Consider the following 14,389-nt stretch of genomic DNA (forward strand, 5'->3'; position numbering starts at 1 on the left):
ACAGAATACAGAGATGTCTACAGAATCTTGTATCGCCAAATCAAGCATGTGCAGTTAAAGGAAGAAATATAACAGATACCATAACACATCTTAGATGTATATACGAATACTATCAATTGACCAACAGACCATGCATATTACTAAGTTTAGACAGTTATAGACACATACGTAGATCAATGGAAAGAGTTCTATGAAGCCATATTTAAAAAAAAAATTAATAATATGCGAAATAGACACCTTTCCGTGAGAGGAAAAGCTAGGATTTACAATATGTACTTATCCACAAGACTGCGGTACAAAATACATAACATTCCATACCACGGACTGTGGGCGGATAAAATTCACAGGCTCTTTGCAACATACATATGGGGTTCACAATATGAACCAATGCGCCATACAACACTCTTTCACCAAATAGAAGCTGGAGGTTTCGGCCTAGTTAACATACACTAAAAAACCTTGATTATCAGAGCCATAACTGCAGTAAAAGCACATAATAAATCATACCATGGATATGCAATCGCTTTTCTACAAAAGTGCCTCTATGACAAGGTCATCAGTTCTCTTCCTTCGATCAAAAAATAGACCACCCAGAATGTTCACCGAAACGGCTGAAGGATACCGGTTTATAGAAAAAAATTACGGCATTAAGAAATTACTATATACGAAAACAAGAGCAATATGCAAAGCTAACTAGAACCATTTTTCCAATAATTCAGCATCGAGAACAAAAAAGAGGGGAGATCAAACTAAGTTCAGTGTTAAACAATATATTTCGTTTTCCAATAAATCCGTTACACAAAACCTTTTTCTTTAAAGTTCCTCATGCATGTTTGCCAACCAAATGTGAATTGTAGCAAAAGGAATACCACTAGATGTTCTTGCAAACCTGTCAATTTCTGTAAAGAGCCAGAAACACTTTATCACGTGATGATTTATTGTAAAAAGCAGAAGAAATCTGGAGTCTTGTGAAACAGTGGATGCCACAGAATCAAATAATTAATGAAAATCTAATATTTTGGCCAAATGAGAAAACGTTAAGCAGAGTACAAACAATCCTGATTATGATAACAATGTATACTATCTGGACATACAGGTGTGACCATATGTATGACAGAACACGCGTTGGAAACATCCAAACAAAAATTCAATAAATACTTGCAAGATGTCATGAGGAATTCTATTTTCAGCCTCAACATCATTTTTCATTGTTGAACCTAAGTATCTAAAGTCCTAATGACCTTCCTAATGATATTTCCTTCCAGCTCCAGATCTGTCTCCTGGCTGCCATCCACTTTGCAACACATATACTATGTCTTACTTCTGCTCGTTCTCATACCTCTCTGTTCCAATGCTTTCCTCCAACTTTCTAGTTTAGCTACCACTTCTCTTGATTCTGCACACAGCACGATGTCATCTGCATACAACATAGTCCAAGGCGCGTCTTCTCTTACCTCCTCCGTCACCACCTTCATCACAATATTAAACAGGAACAGACTTAATGCTGACCCTTGATGCAAGCCAACTATCACTGGAAAACTTTCTGTCTCTCCCAGGCAGGTTCGAACTCTTGTCTTCACATTTCTGTACATCTTCTGCACCAAACTGTCACACATCTCCGGTACCTTCTTCTTCCTCAAACACCTCCAGACTTCTTGCCTTGGCACTCTACCCTACGCTTTCTCCAAATCAATAAAAACCAGATGTAGCTCCCTTTGCTTCTCTCGAAACTTTTTCCATCATCTGTCGTAACCCAAACATAGCATCTGTCGTCGATCGACTTGGTATGAAGCCAAATTTCTCCTTTGCAATCTCCACCTCCTTCCTCAGTCTTCCATCAAAAACCCTCTGTAGGATCTTCATTGTGTGGGACATCAACTTTATTCCTCTGTAATTTTTACTCTTGTAGATGGGGACAAGAGCACTTTGCCTCCATTCCTCAGGTATATTTTCCTGTTGACAAACTTTTATTAACAGGTCCCACAGCAGCTCAATTCCCTCTTCCTCTTTGCCTTCCATGCCTCCACTGGGATAATGTCAGGGCCTACCGATTTTCCATTCTTCATCCTCTTTACGGTTTCCTTCACTTCCACTCTACTAATGTTCTGCACCATCCTCTCATTAGGCTTCCCATCTTCTCTGTGAGTCCTTGCATTTTCTTCATTCAAAAGCCCTTCAAAGTATATTCTACATCTGTTTCTTATATCCACATCCTTCCTTAATACCCTTCCTCCAGAGTCTTTGATATGCCTCACATGTACGACGTCCTTTGAAGCCTTATTTCTACATTTTACCAATCGATAAATCTTTCTCTGTCCTTCCTTGTTTCTAAATGATCATAATGGTTCCGATATACCATGGCCTCGCCTGTGCAAGAACTTTCTTGGCTTCTCGCTTTTTCTCTTTGTATTCCTCTCTGTTCTCTTCCACACTTGACTCGTCACACTTCTGCTTTGCCTTGCTGTTAGCCGTCACTGCATCTTGTACATTATTATTCCACCACCAACGCTCCTTCTGCTCTCTAATATTTCCCGATGTTTCACCAAGCACCTCAATTACACAGGATAGAATTGCTTTTGAATTATGGCTCCACCAATCTTGTACACTTTCTAGTCCATCTGAAATCCTCTCTAACACCTCCCTAAAACAGTTCCTCATACCCTCTTCTTTTAACCGAAGCCACTTTATTTTAAAGTCTGCGCACAGCAGCCGGGGATGCTCCGCCACCTGATATGTTGAGATTACCTTACAATTTATTACTGCCTTCAGATGTTTTCTTCTAGTTAAAATATAGTCATTCTGTGAACTATTGAACTTTTGAATGTTACCAAATGCTCTTCCCTCTTACAGAAAAAGGAGTTCACAGTTGCCAGATCAAACGCTACTACAAAGTCCAAAATCCTCTCTCCTTCCTGGTTCATCATTTCTACTCCATGGCCACCATTCACCCTTTCACAGTCTTTATTCTGTCTCCCTATGTGTCAGTTCAAGTCTCCTCTGACAATCACCATCTCGTTATCTTTCAGTTCCCTCATTTCTTCATCTAGCACATTCCAGAATTCTTCCTTCTCTTCTGCTGTACAGCCAACTTGTGGGGCATATATACATAAGACGATCAGTTGCTCTTCTCCAAGACCCAGTTTCATTCGCATGATCCTGTCAATCCTCCTACCCACTTCCAGTACTTCGCCCTTCATTCTGCCAGACACCACAATTCCAACACCCCAGGATCGATTAAAACATTCCACAAATTATAATCGTAAAATTGATTGATATATGTAATCTTACACGCTGAACCCAAGGAACGCTTTGTCTGTCTTAAAATATTATTATGGGATGGCCTCTTACTGGCTGGCCATAGAGCACGTGTTTTATTGCAGTAATAAAACACATGTTCCTGTTTTTGGTTCATCTTTTCATTTTTGAACGGTGACCGGTTGTTTTCCCTCTGTCCAGTAAGTTACAGAGTGAAGTGTGAATTGTAAATTTATAGGGAAACAAATTTAAACAAAAAAATATATTTTTAAAAGGTAAGTGTATGTAATTTAATATTATTTTACTTTTAATTTAATGATTTTTTTTTTTTGCTTTTAAACTGAAATAATTTAATTTAAGATTAATTAATTAGTTGATTTTTAATGAAATATGTCGGTCAATTTTTTAATAAATGAAATTGTGGTAAAACTATTAATTTTGAATACCATTTTTTCCCCCACAACAATTAAAGATCATTGCACTACTAGCGTGGTGCGTCACTAGGCAACTCTTAGTAAAGGTGCTAGAAGCTCCTGGTTGTATGATTACAGAGTAGTGCATGACGAGGCGACTCTTCTTAAAGGTGGGCTGTGATTCAGTTGTTTTTATTACTATTATTGTTATAGTCCCCGCGGTTAGCCTAGTGACTGTGCGCTTCGCAACCATATGCCCGGGGAAGGAGTTCGATTCTCGTCTGAGACGTGTTTAAGGATCTTCCTCAAACTGGACCTTTGAACATACAGGATACAGCCACAGGACATATAGACGAAGACAGAAGAGGAGATGGGCGCCAGCTGTCTTAATTAGTCTTAATTGGCCAGCTGCCCATTAGTCACTCATTGCTGAACCATGAATGTCTCAATGGAATTGAGACATTCACTTAAACATTCCCAATGGAATGTTTAAGTGGCAAAAAGCGCCTTCTTCGTGAAGCACTAATTTTTTATTATCATTGTGAAGAGGACAATGCGACATTAGTACAGTATATCGTGTTCAATTTTGGGAATCGCCCGAAAAGTGTCACTTTTCGAAAAGCATCCGTTGGGTCACTCAGCAATGAGTATTTGAACTGTGTGTGTGTGTGTGTGACAGAAATAGAGAGAGAGATCAGATATCACATTTGAACCCCTCATTGTAGTGCATGTCTACAAAGGTAGAGAACATCTGTCTGCGAGTTCCTCTGTCTGCTCGGAGAGAGTGAGTGTTGCGTGTTTATGGGAGACCTTGAGGAAGGTCGGGTGCAATTCAAACATCTGCTGCTGGTTTTACTCTGCAATCAGCCCGAGGTCACACCGCTTTACTTTTCCCCGCCCTCGTCATCGTCAAATGACATAAGTTTAATTGTCGTCTCTCCTTAACCCAATTAACCTTCATTCTCGTTTTGGTCGCAGACCTTCCGTGAAAAATCCACATCTTTCCAGTGGCGCACCCAGGGAAGGGGACAAGGGGCCCCGCCTCCCCCCTCCAGAAAAAAGAAAAAAAAGAAAAAGGAAATAAACACTAGAAAATTTTCCAAAAATCTTTTCCAAATTAAAATTCTTTTTTTTTATTTATGTTGTGTCTTCTATTTCTATACTACTTATCGTGTATTGGTGATCACTGCAAAGATGCTCAGTCATAGTTCGTATGCAATGTGTAATATATTCTCAAATCGGCTACTCAACGCCCCCCCCCCCCCCCTTCAAGATTAAATTCTGACTGCGCCACTGCTTCTGTCCATATGCGAACACCCTCATTCATATTAATGAAAGAAAATTCGACGTATCAAGCGCTCCATTTTGTCGCGCTTTAGACGCAATGGAACCGATCCCGAATTTCAAGCGATTGCAACACAACAGGAGAACATGTAAAAAGCAGAATTTCCCCAATCATCATCCGCTGAAAATAAGTGGAGCTGGTTCATCAACGCCATCTCTACTCATCAAATGGGTGGAAACGAAAACTAAGCCCGTGCTGAAATGGTGTTGAACGAAGTTATCGGACTGATCAATCACTGTTTGTGCTGAATTAGCCGTCGTGTTGACAAGCTGCGGTGACCATATCTAATAAAGAACAGCTTGCAGCGGATTAACTTTTGTGGGCTTGATAAATATAGCAGGTGAAAAAACAATCATCGCATGCACAGGCAACAGAATTTCCTCGTGTGAAGTAAATATGAATGGATCCACAGGATGTTCCAAGACAGCGAAACGCGTTTCTCTGACGCAGAATAATGAGGGTATAGAGTTGAAATGAAAAAAAAGTCGCATATTCTCAAGATTTAGTGGTTCATCTTGCTTACAACAAACACTCACATGAAAATCCTTTCGGTTTTTATTGTGCGCTTCGTGTGGTGAATCTAACTCTGAGAGTAATATTTAATATTTTTGTTTTTGTGGCGATTTTGAAATCCCTCTGACCCTAAACGGTGGACTTTTTTTCATATGAAAAGGCTAAGCAGGTTTATATATTAAGGATGATCCAAATTCTGTATTAGCGTTTTAATAGTTAACTCTTAACAAAAGCGTCCAAGCTTAATATTTTCTCATGGAAGAAAATTTAAGCAATAAAATAATATTAATAAAAGTAACGATAGACTGGGGTAGCTCAGTAGATGTGGCGTTAGCACTCTACGGCGCTTGACCGCACGAAGAAAGATTTATAAGTTCGAGTCTAGTCGACGAAGGGACGAACATTTTTCTAAGCCTTGTTTTGACCGGTTCCCGAGTAAGTCTATCTCTGGCACGTGCAAGCAGGGTTTTTCCTCCGGGACACTCGGGTTTTTCTTCCCGTAAAGCTTATAAAATCGGAATCCACACTACTGTTTTCAGACATTAAATATATTGTGTTAAGTTTAGGAACCACATGATGGCGACACATGTGTTTTACATTATGGGAAATACTAAGGACAGTGATCGAAGCTTGCTCCACCTTTATTACGAGTTACCCTTCTCATGAAAAGGCTTGCTTACGCTTGGATCAGCCGAAACTTTTATAGTTTCTATATTCGGCACGAAACTCTTGTAGTTTCTCTATTCGGCTTTGAAATAATGTTGGATTCAATATCCACTTAATTTGAATAAAAGAAAATACATTTTAATTTTATTTAAAACTTTATTATTAAAAAAATAATATAAATTTTATATTAATTTTAATATAATAAAATATAATATAATGATAAATTTAATATAATAATTATATAATAAAAATATAAATGTAATATAATAAAATTAAATTAAAATTAAATTATATTTTATTTTTATCTCAGTGATAAAAACTTCCCACTTTCCAACACGGAACATTTTTTATTTTGCTCCACCATATATATATATATATATATGGTGGATATTATATATGGTGGATATAGTATTATAGTAAACCTAGTACTTCTCAAAAGTTGAAAATATTTCCACTTTAACATATGCAGAAAAATTAATTAACTTTTGGAGATCGTGACACCATTTTATTTTTTACATATGAAAAGTAGACATGACAATACTTTGGAAAATCTTCCACCACAGGAAAGTATACACTTCCCTGTGGTGGAAGATTTTCCAAACTATTGTTATGTCTGTGGTGGAAGATGGCGAATGCAAATGGCGGCTCGCTTAGTTCAGTGCGATAGTTTTGAATGATAATTAGTTCAGTGCGATAGTTTTGAATGATAAATGATATATATAGAGGTAAGTGTTCTTCATGTTCTGAGGATTTTTAAGGTGAAATATTTGCTACCGATGCTGGTAGATCGATTTGATCTACGGGATATTTATATATAGAGTAACATTTTATTGCTGGTAGACACCTAAGAGTGTCTACGGGATTTGCTAGTGGACCCTCAAAAGTCCACAGGATTATCTTTGCCTGCTTGGGGCACCTGAGTGATCTCTACTCTTTCTCCATCTGTGTCTCAACACATTTTAAATTCTTGAGATGGCTAAGCTTCTGAATGAGACCAAATTCGAAGACGTTTACATGGAATTCCTCAGATTGGGAAAGCTACTGAGTGATAATTGGCCGGGAAAAGTTAAACTGTATGACACGTTTCCTCCGGAATGTGTCTAAGACGCCGTCGCTGAAGATCATTTAGAGTCGATGCCTTCTACTCCTTCAGACTTTGTAGAAGTGCGTGCTCGCAAAAAGCGAAGAACAACAGAAGAACCGCACAATGACAATACTGTAATGGAGCAGGATTCTCGGGGTTCGGACTTCGCTACTTCTCCCAAAGAAAAGGTGCCTCCTGTCATCTTTAGAGAAAAACAAAAGTGGGCAGCTTTACGATCCACAATGTCCAATCTGCATATTGGCTTCATTAAGGCCAAAAACATGGATGAAGGCATAAAGATCCAGCCAGCAACAGTGAGAGACTATAGAAGGTTGACCAAGGAACTGGACGACAGAGGCATCCAGTATCACACCTTTGCGCTCAGTTCGGAAAAAAATTTAAAAGTAGTCCTTCGTGGTGGTGTCTGTGAAGACATTGACACAGCAGAAATTGCTGCTGACCTAAATTCTCAGGATCTGCCCCCAGTCAAAGTGAGCAGAATGTACAAAACAGACAAAACTCCCATGCCATTAGTCCTTGTTGAGATTCACAAAATATATAAGGATATCTACAACTTAAAAACAGTCTGTGGTCTCATCGTCACACCGGAACCACTCCGTAAAAGATCATCTTCTGGGCAGTGCCACAGGTGCCAAAAGATTGGCCATGCCCAGAATCTATGCAGAGCGGAATATAGATGTTTAAAATGTGGAGACAGCCACCCAACCAATACCTGCACTAAGCCAAGGACCACCTCGGCCAAATGTGCCAACTGCAGTGGCCCTCATCCGGCGAACTACAAAGGATGCACTCAACACCCAAAGAACAGACGGATGGAGGCAATCAGTCAGCCCTCCTCCTACAGTACAAGAACACCAGAGGCCCAGACATCAAAACCGGAGACTCAGCGGCCACAGTCGGAGAACCCCAACCAAAAGCAAACAAGAAGTTATGCCGATGTGACCCGTAAAATTAGGCCAATTCCAGAACAAAATCAACCAAGAGCACCTAAAAACCTAACAGCTATTATCACGGCCTCACTAGCAAACATGCTACAAAATTTTAGCCTATCAAACCCTACTGAAACCTCCACTAAAAGATTTCTTCGTGAAACACAGGTCATCCTCACAGCTCTCATAAATGAATAGTAACAAACTCATTCCAGCATCTCTTCAAATAGTTGCTTGGAACGCAAATGGCCTCAAAAACAAAATCCTGGAACTCCGTGCCTTCACATCTAGGTATCAGCCAGATGTTATTCTAATAAGTGAAACTCATCTAAGACCCTCAGACAATCCTTCAATAAGGGGCTATCACCTATACAGAAATGACAGATTACTCTACAGAGGCGGTGGCACTGCCATCTTCATTAAAAACTACATTAAGCACCACTCTGTGAGCATTCCTTCAACCACTAACCTTGAGATCACAGGAGTGGAAGTAGCCACCAGCTCCACTGGCAAACAGAAAATCTACTCAGCTTACAACCCTCCCCAAAAATCTCTACTTCACTCTGATCTAAATGCCATCTTAGGCATCAGAGGGCCCACCATTATTGCCGGGGATCTGAATTCCAAGCATCTGCGTGGAATTGTCAACCACAAACAAGAATGGTTGCATCCTTTTCAATTACTTAGGATCAAGCAACGCTGTTGTGGCAGGCCCCACCGAACCAACTCATCTCAGTACGTTCGGCACTGCTGACATCCTGGATATAGCTATCCTGCAGGATATTAAACTTCAGTACAGTATCATATCTATGGATGAACTGTCATCCGATCACAATCCAATTCTACTACAGCTGGGAAATCATGAATTCCTGTGTCCTCCTTCTCACTCCTACATTGTATGGGAAAGACTATCAGCAGCACTCAAGGATTACATTGGACCTGTTCCTCACATACGCACAAAAGAAGAAGTAGAAACTGCAGTTACAAATCTCACACAACAAATTAATTCTGCTATAAAGGTAGCTTCCTCCTACAAATCTGCCCGCAAGCCAGATCGTTTGCCTGAAGACATCATGAACTTAATCAGAGACAAAAACAGAGCTCGAAAAAGATTCCGTAACACGTGTGGACCACAAGATAAAACAAATCTAAACAGACTAAATGGGGCAGTAAGAGATGCACTGAAAGCTCATAGAGACTATGTATGGGATGAAAAGTTATCCTCCTTTTCACCTAGTGATCACTCCATCTGGGGACTACTGAAAAATACCAAAAACAAAGGCAGATCCCTTCCCCCAATATTAACTGATCAGGGCCTTGCTCACACAGATGTGGACAAAGCAGAGGTTATAGCGCACAGCTTGGAAGGGCAATGCAGGCCTTCGTATGGAAACCTTGACTTTGACCACATACATAAGATTCACAGCAAGGTCAGACACTCACTCAAACTTCCTATCACCAGCACTGACCATATTGCATCAACATCACCTGCTGAGATATATGACATTATTAAAAATTTAAAGAACAAAAAAGCTCCTGGACCAGACGGCATTACTAATCGTGTGATTAAACTTCTGCCACGGAGGGCAGTAGTGTACCTGACCAGTATAATAAATGCAATTTTAAGATTTCACTATTTTCCTTCCACCTGGAAACTGGCTGACGTAATTCCCATACATAAGCCAGGCAAAGACTCACACCTACCCCAAAATTATCGTCCAATCAGTCTCATCTCAAATCTGGGTAAGGTTGCAGAGAAGGTCATCCTCTCACGACTTCAGACCTCAATAAATGACCTAAACATCCTTCCAAAAGAACAGTTTGGTTTTAGGCAACACCATAGTACTACCCAGCAAATCCACTGAATTGTTGAATACATCACAACCAGCTACAACTGGCGCCAGTGCACAGGCGCTGTTTTCCTAGACTTATCCAAAGCATTTGACAAAATCTGGCATTTTGGACTCCTGCACAAGCTTATCTCAGCCGGCATCTCACCTAAAATGGTTCATTTAATCCACTAATATCTTCAAAATAGATTAATGCAAGTAAAAATCAACGGTTCTACATCCTCCCAGCGCCACATCTTTGCTGGAGTGCCGCAGGGATCTCTACTGGCTCCATTACTGTTCTCTATATACATGTCAGACATCCCGCACAATCCGATGACTTCCATTTTGGCCCTATATGCGGACAATACGGCAATACTAACCAGATCTCTCAGACCCCTTTTCATTACCAGAAAGCTTCAAGAAAACATTCTAAAGCTGGAGGGTTGGTTCTCTAAGTGGAGATTGGAAGTCAACCCCCAGAAAAGCTCAGCCGTTCTTTTCTCAAAAAGGCCAATGTCTCCTGTAGGAGATTTGTTACTATTCAATACTAAAATTCCCTGGCAGTCAGAAACAAATTACCTGGGTGTAATTCTCGACAAAAAGCTATCTTTCAATCAACACACCAAGTCTGCATGTACAAAGGCATCTAAAGCCATAGCACAGATCTCTCCGCTAATTAATAGAAATAGCAAGCTCAGCAAGAGAATCAAATTGCAACTATACCAGATGATAATTCGTCCTATAATCACCTATGCATCTCCGGCCTTGAGCCACACCTCTAATGCTAACATTATCAAAATACAGCGAGTGCAGAACAAGTGCCTGAGAATGATTCTGAACGGCCCGTGGTATGTTAGAAACAATCTACTCCACAGAGACACAAATATTCCCTATATTTTCTCTTTTCTACAATCCTTAGCAACCAAGTTTTTCCTAAAGACGTCCACACATCCCAACGATTTGGTTCAACAAGCTACAGCATACGATCCAACGGACATATTCAAATATAGAAGACCAAAAGCTATATTGGCCTCCTTTAGTGATGCATAATCTCCATGCCCAATCAGGGCGAGCATTCTGCTCATAAATTTTACCTTCACTGTAACCACAACAGATAGCGTTGAATATGAAAAGCATCTTGCTTCACCCCTAAAGACATAAATGTCAATTGTCAAATGTCAATCCTTTACCTCCTCATGTAATAAACCAGATGAGTGTCTTTTTTTATGGAGTCGCTGCATTATCTCTTCATCTAGAAATAAAATTATCTTTGCATCTAGAAATAAAAATGAATTTCCCTGCATCTAGAAATAAAAATGCATTATATTTATTTGATTTAAGTACTATATTACATATCTTTGCATCTAGAAATAAAAATGAATTATATTTATTTGATTTAAGTACTGTATTACATATATAAAATTTATTTGTTTTAAGTACTGTATTACATATATAAAAATAAATTATATTTATTTGATTTTAGTATTACATGTGTGCAGGTACCTGTTTCAGTTTAACAGCCTGTCACATGTGGCAGTATATTAAAATTTTCTGCAGAACTCAAGACATTTGACACCTTTGTTATAGTACATTAAGTTAGTAAAAAACATGATCTTGCTTTGATTGGCTATAATTTGAGGCTACAAATCCATCACCTTACTGATATCAAATTTATTTATTTCCTCAAATACCTCCTACTACACTTAATTCCACCCTGATCAGGTTGATCACTGAATACCTCAACAATATCTTCTGCAGCAGTAACCATTCTACCGCTTTCATTCAAATTACAGAATGCACGTGTTTTATTTCTTATTATAATAAGTGAAAATTTTCACTTACTAAACATCGTCATTGTGTAATAGTTCCTCGCATCTCATTCCATCAGGCACGTATCAGATGGAGGCAGAATGTCTTCTGTTGTCACCACTGAATTGATGATACACTCATGTTGACCATGAGCAACCTATAAGAGGGATTTTAATTAAAGTTATATAAAAAGAATAAAAAAAATTAAATCATTTTTATCAAATAGTTTATATCATTTAAAATGAGATATAAACTGAATATAATAAATATTCAGTTTATATCTAATCATATCCATGCAATGAGTACATCATTTTCTTGAATTAAGAGGAATAAGAAAGAAAAAAAAGAAAAGAAACTCAACCAAACATTTCGGGCTGAGTCATGTATATTATATACATCGTGTACATTTTCTTGCTTAAAATCGTGACATGTATACGCCATGGCTAGTAAAATCAGCCGACGTCTATAAATAAAGTGGGGAAAAAAAAATCAAAACTTTACGAAATTTATATACAAAAGTTCTACTAAAAGTTTTTTTTTTTTTTTTGACAAAAATATTTGTTTGAAAACTTCAAAACCAGCGGTACGAAAAAAATGCAGTTAAGTAAGATCAGAACCCTTTTTACTAAGACTTGAAGTGGTTGGAAAATATTCTGTTTGGTTTCTAGCGCAGGGTTGACGGACTAGACTATGCTCGACAGCTGTGCGTTATAAACAAAACTGACGAAATAATTCCTAGGAGGCCGCTGTACTGTTTGTACTTTACGTTTATAATCTTTATAAGTTTATAATAAATGAATTAAATTATTTCTATAATTTAATCCGTTTGAAGAATTGTATTTATTGTTGTAGTTAAATTATTTTCATGCTCATAGTTTTAATTTCCCTGTCAGTTCTGCTCCTAAACACGAATAGACAAATAACATATTGCATATAGTGTGCCCAATGAAGCTGATATGGCAGAGGTGACAAGGACTGATGTCATAACAGAGATTGAAGGTACTCGGTATATTGCAGAATCTGAATGCAAATACAGCATTGGGATTGAATGGGATATCGACTCACGTTTTACGAAAGTCTGAATGACAAATGGTGATTCTTGACTGTGTTGTTGTTGTGCATAAATGGTCTCCAACAATCAGTCTTCGGATTGGATGGTGATTTAATGTGGTAGTAAGAAAAGTAACGTATATACTTAACTTTAGCTTTGTAACTTGCAGAAAACTGAAAGAAAATGAACATCAAAGAGAAGAAGAAGAAGACTACAAGGGAGAGCGAAGGAAAAAAAAAAAGTGGAGGCGCCGGGTATCGATCCCGGTACCTCTCGCATGCTAAGCGAGCGCTCTACCATCTGAGCTACGCCCCCATTTGACTAGTTTTTTCTCATATTTTTATTCATGTGTGATGTTTGTCACAGCCACGCCCTAATTTATATCTTACTTGACCACTTTTTTTTTCCTTATTAGAATAATTTGTTTTTCAGTGTTCTCATTTCAGTTATCGAATAAAAGTTAACTGAGGAGGCAGTTTGTTCTTGATAATAAAAATACCAGTTGATGGCAGTAATTTAAAAGCATCTAATTCTATGCTTATTAACAAATTATTTTATCAAATTATAAAATGTCTGGTTTTTAATGATATTTTTTTTTTACTGAGCTGTAAGTTAGTTTGCTAAATGTAATTGTTCCAATTACTGTTTGTTAAATGCTATTGCCCCATCACCCCATTCTCTTGTTGGAGTAACAGCCTCATTGATTTTTTTTTTCTAAAAAAACTTGATTAAGGTTTAAAAGCCACAGTTCAAATGTTTATAATGCAGAAGAAGAAAAAGTATAGGAAGAGAGGTATATCAACTGCCGTACTGAAACAGTCCGCACTTTCTCTTACCTCTTTTCAAATCTTCGAGCATTTCCAAACGAAATCATCATTTTTAACATGACTTCATTTCATTTATAGCCCTTTACAGACTTGTCGAGTCATAGAAGACTCTACAAGAATTTTCCTGGGATCTTTCTTCTCCTGGCTTCATTCTAACTGTTTGGGGATGAACTGTGTGCTTCTTTCAGTAGTTTTTATGTTAGTGAAGTAACTACAGTAATTTTACTGACCTAAAAGGTCACGTAGCATCCGAATGTGTAGTCCTAGTCTTACAATACACGATAAACTTGAAAGCATTGACCACTGGTAGGATCTCGATGTCCACTATCTCTTCCTCTCGCTTTCAGCTGGTGGGACCTTAGAAATGTCGAAGAGATCTCCCGAAGCGATCTTTCATTTAGATCAGGCAATGTCCACGTTTTAGAACGTCATTTGCATTATAACGTGTTGTTCTTTGGATATACGACAGAAGCAACAGAACAGTGTATTATGTCTGTAAGTCGCATGTGTTCTGATAGCCTTGTTCGACGATTTCTCTCAAGAGAAAAAAAAAACGAATTTCTAAGAGTTTGTTAGTTAATTTGCAAAGTCACTTTCAGATGAAAAACCTTTATGAAAAGACAAGGTGGAATCAAATCAGCTGC

General features: G+C 38.3%; 1 non-coding gene across 1 annotated transcript; it reads right to left on the reverse strand.

Annotated features, from left to right (window-relative positions):
• Nucleotides 1-13,160: 13,160 nt before the first annotated feature.
• TRNAA-AGC (transfer RNA alanine (anticodon AGC)) lies at nucleotides 13,161-13,233 on the reverse strand. The gene has a single exon. It is a non-coding gene; the product is annotated as a tRNA-Ala (tRNA).
• Nucleotides 13,234-14,389: the final 1,156 nt, after the last annotated feature.

Source organism: Typopeltis vanoorti, chromosome 2 (genome assembly GCF_054136105.1).
Source record: "Typopeltis vanoorti isolate ZY-2024b chromosome 2, IOZ_Tvanoo_1.0, whole genome shotgun sequence".
NCBI lineage: Eukaryota > Metazoa > Arthropoda > Arachnida > Uropygi > Thelyphonidae > Typopeltis > Typopeltis vanoorti.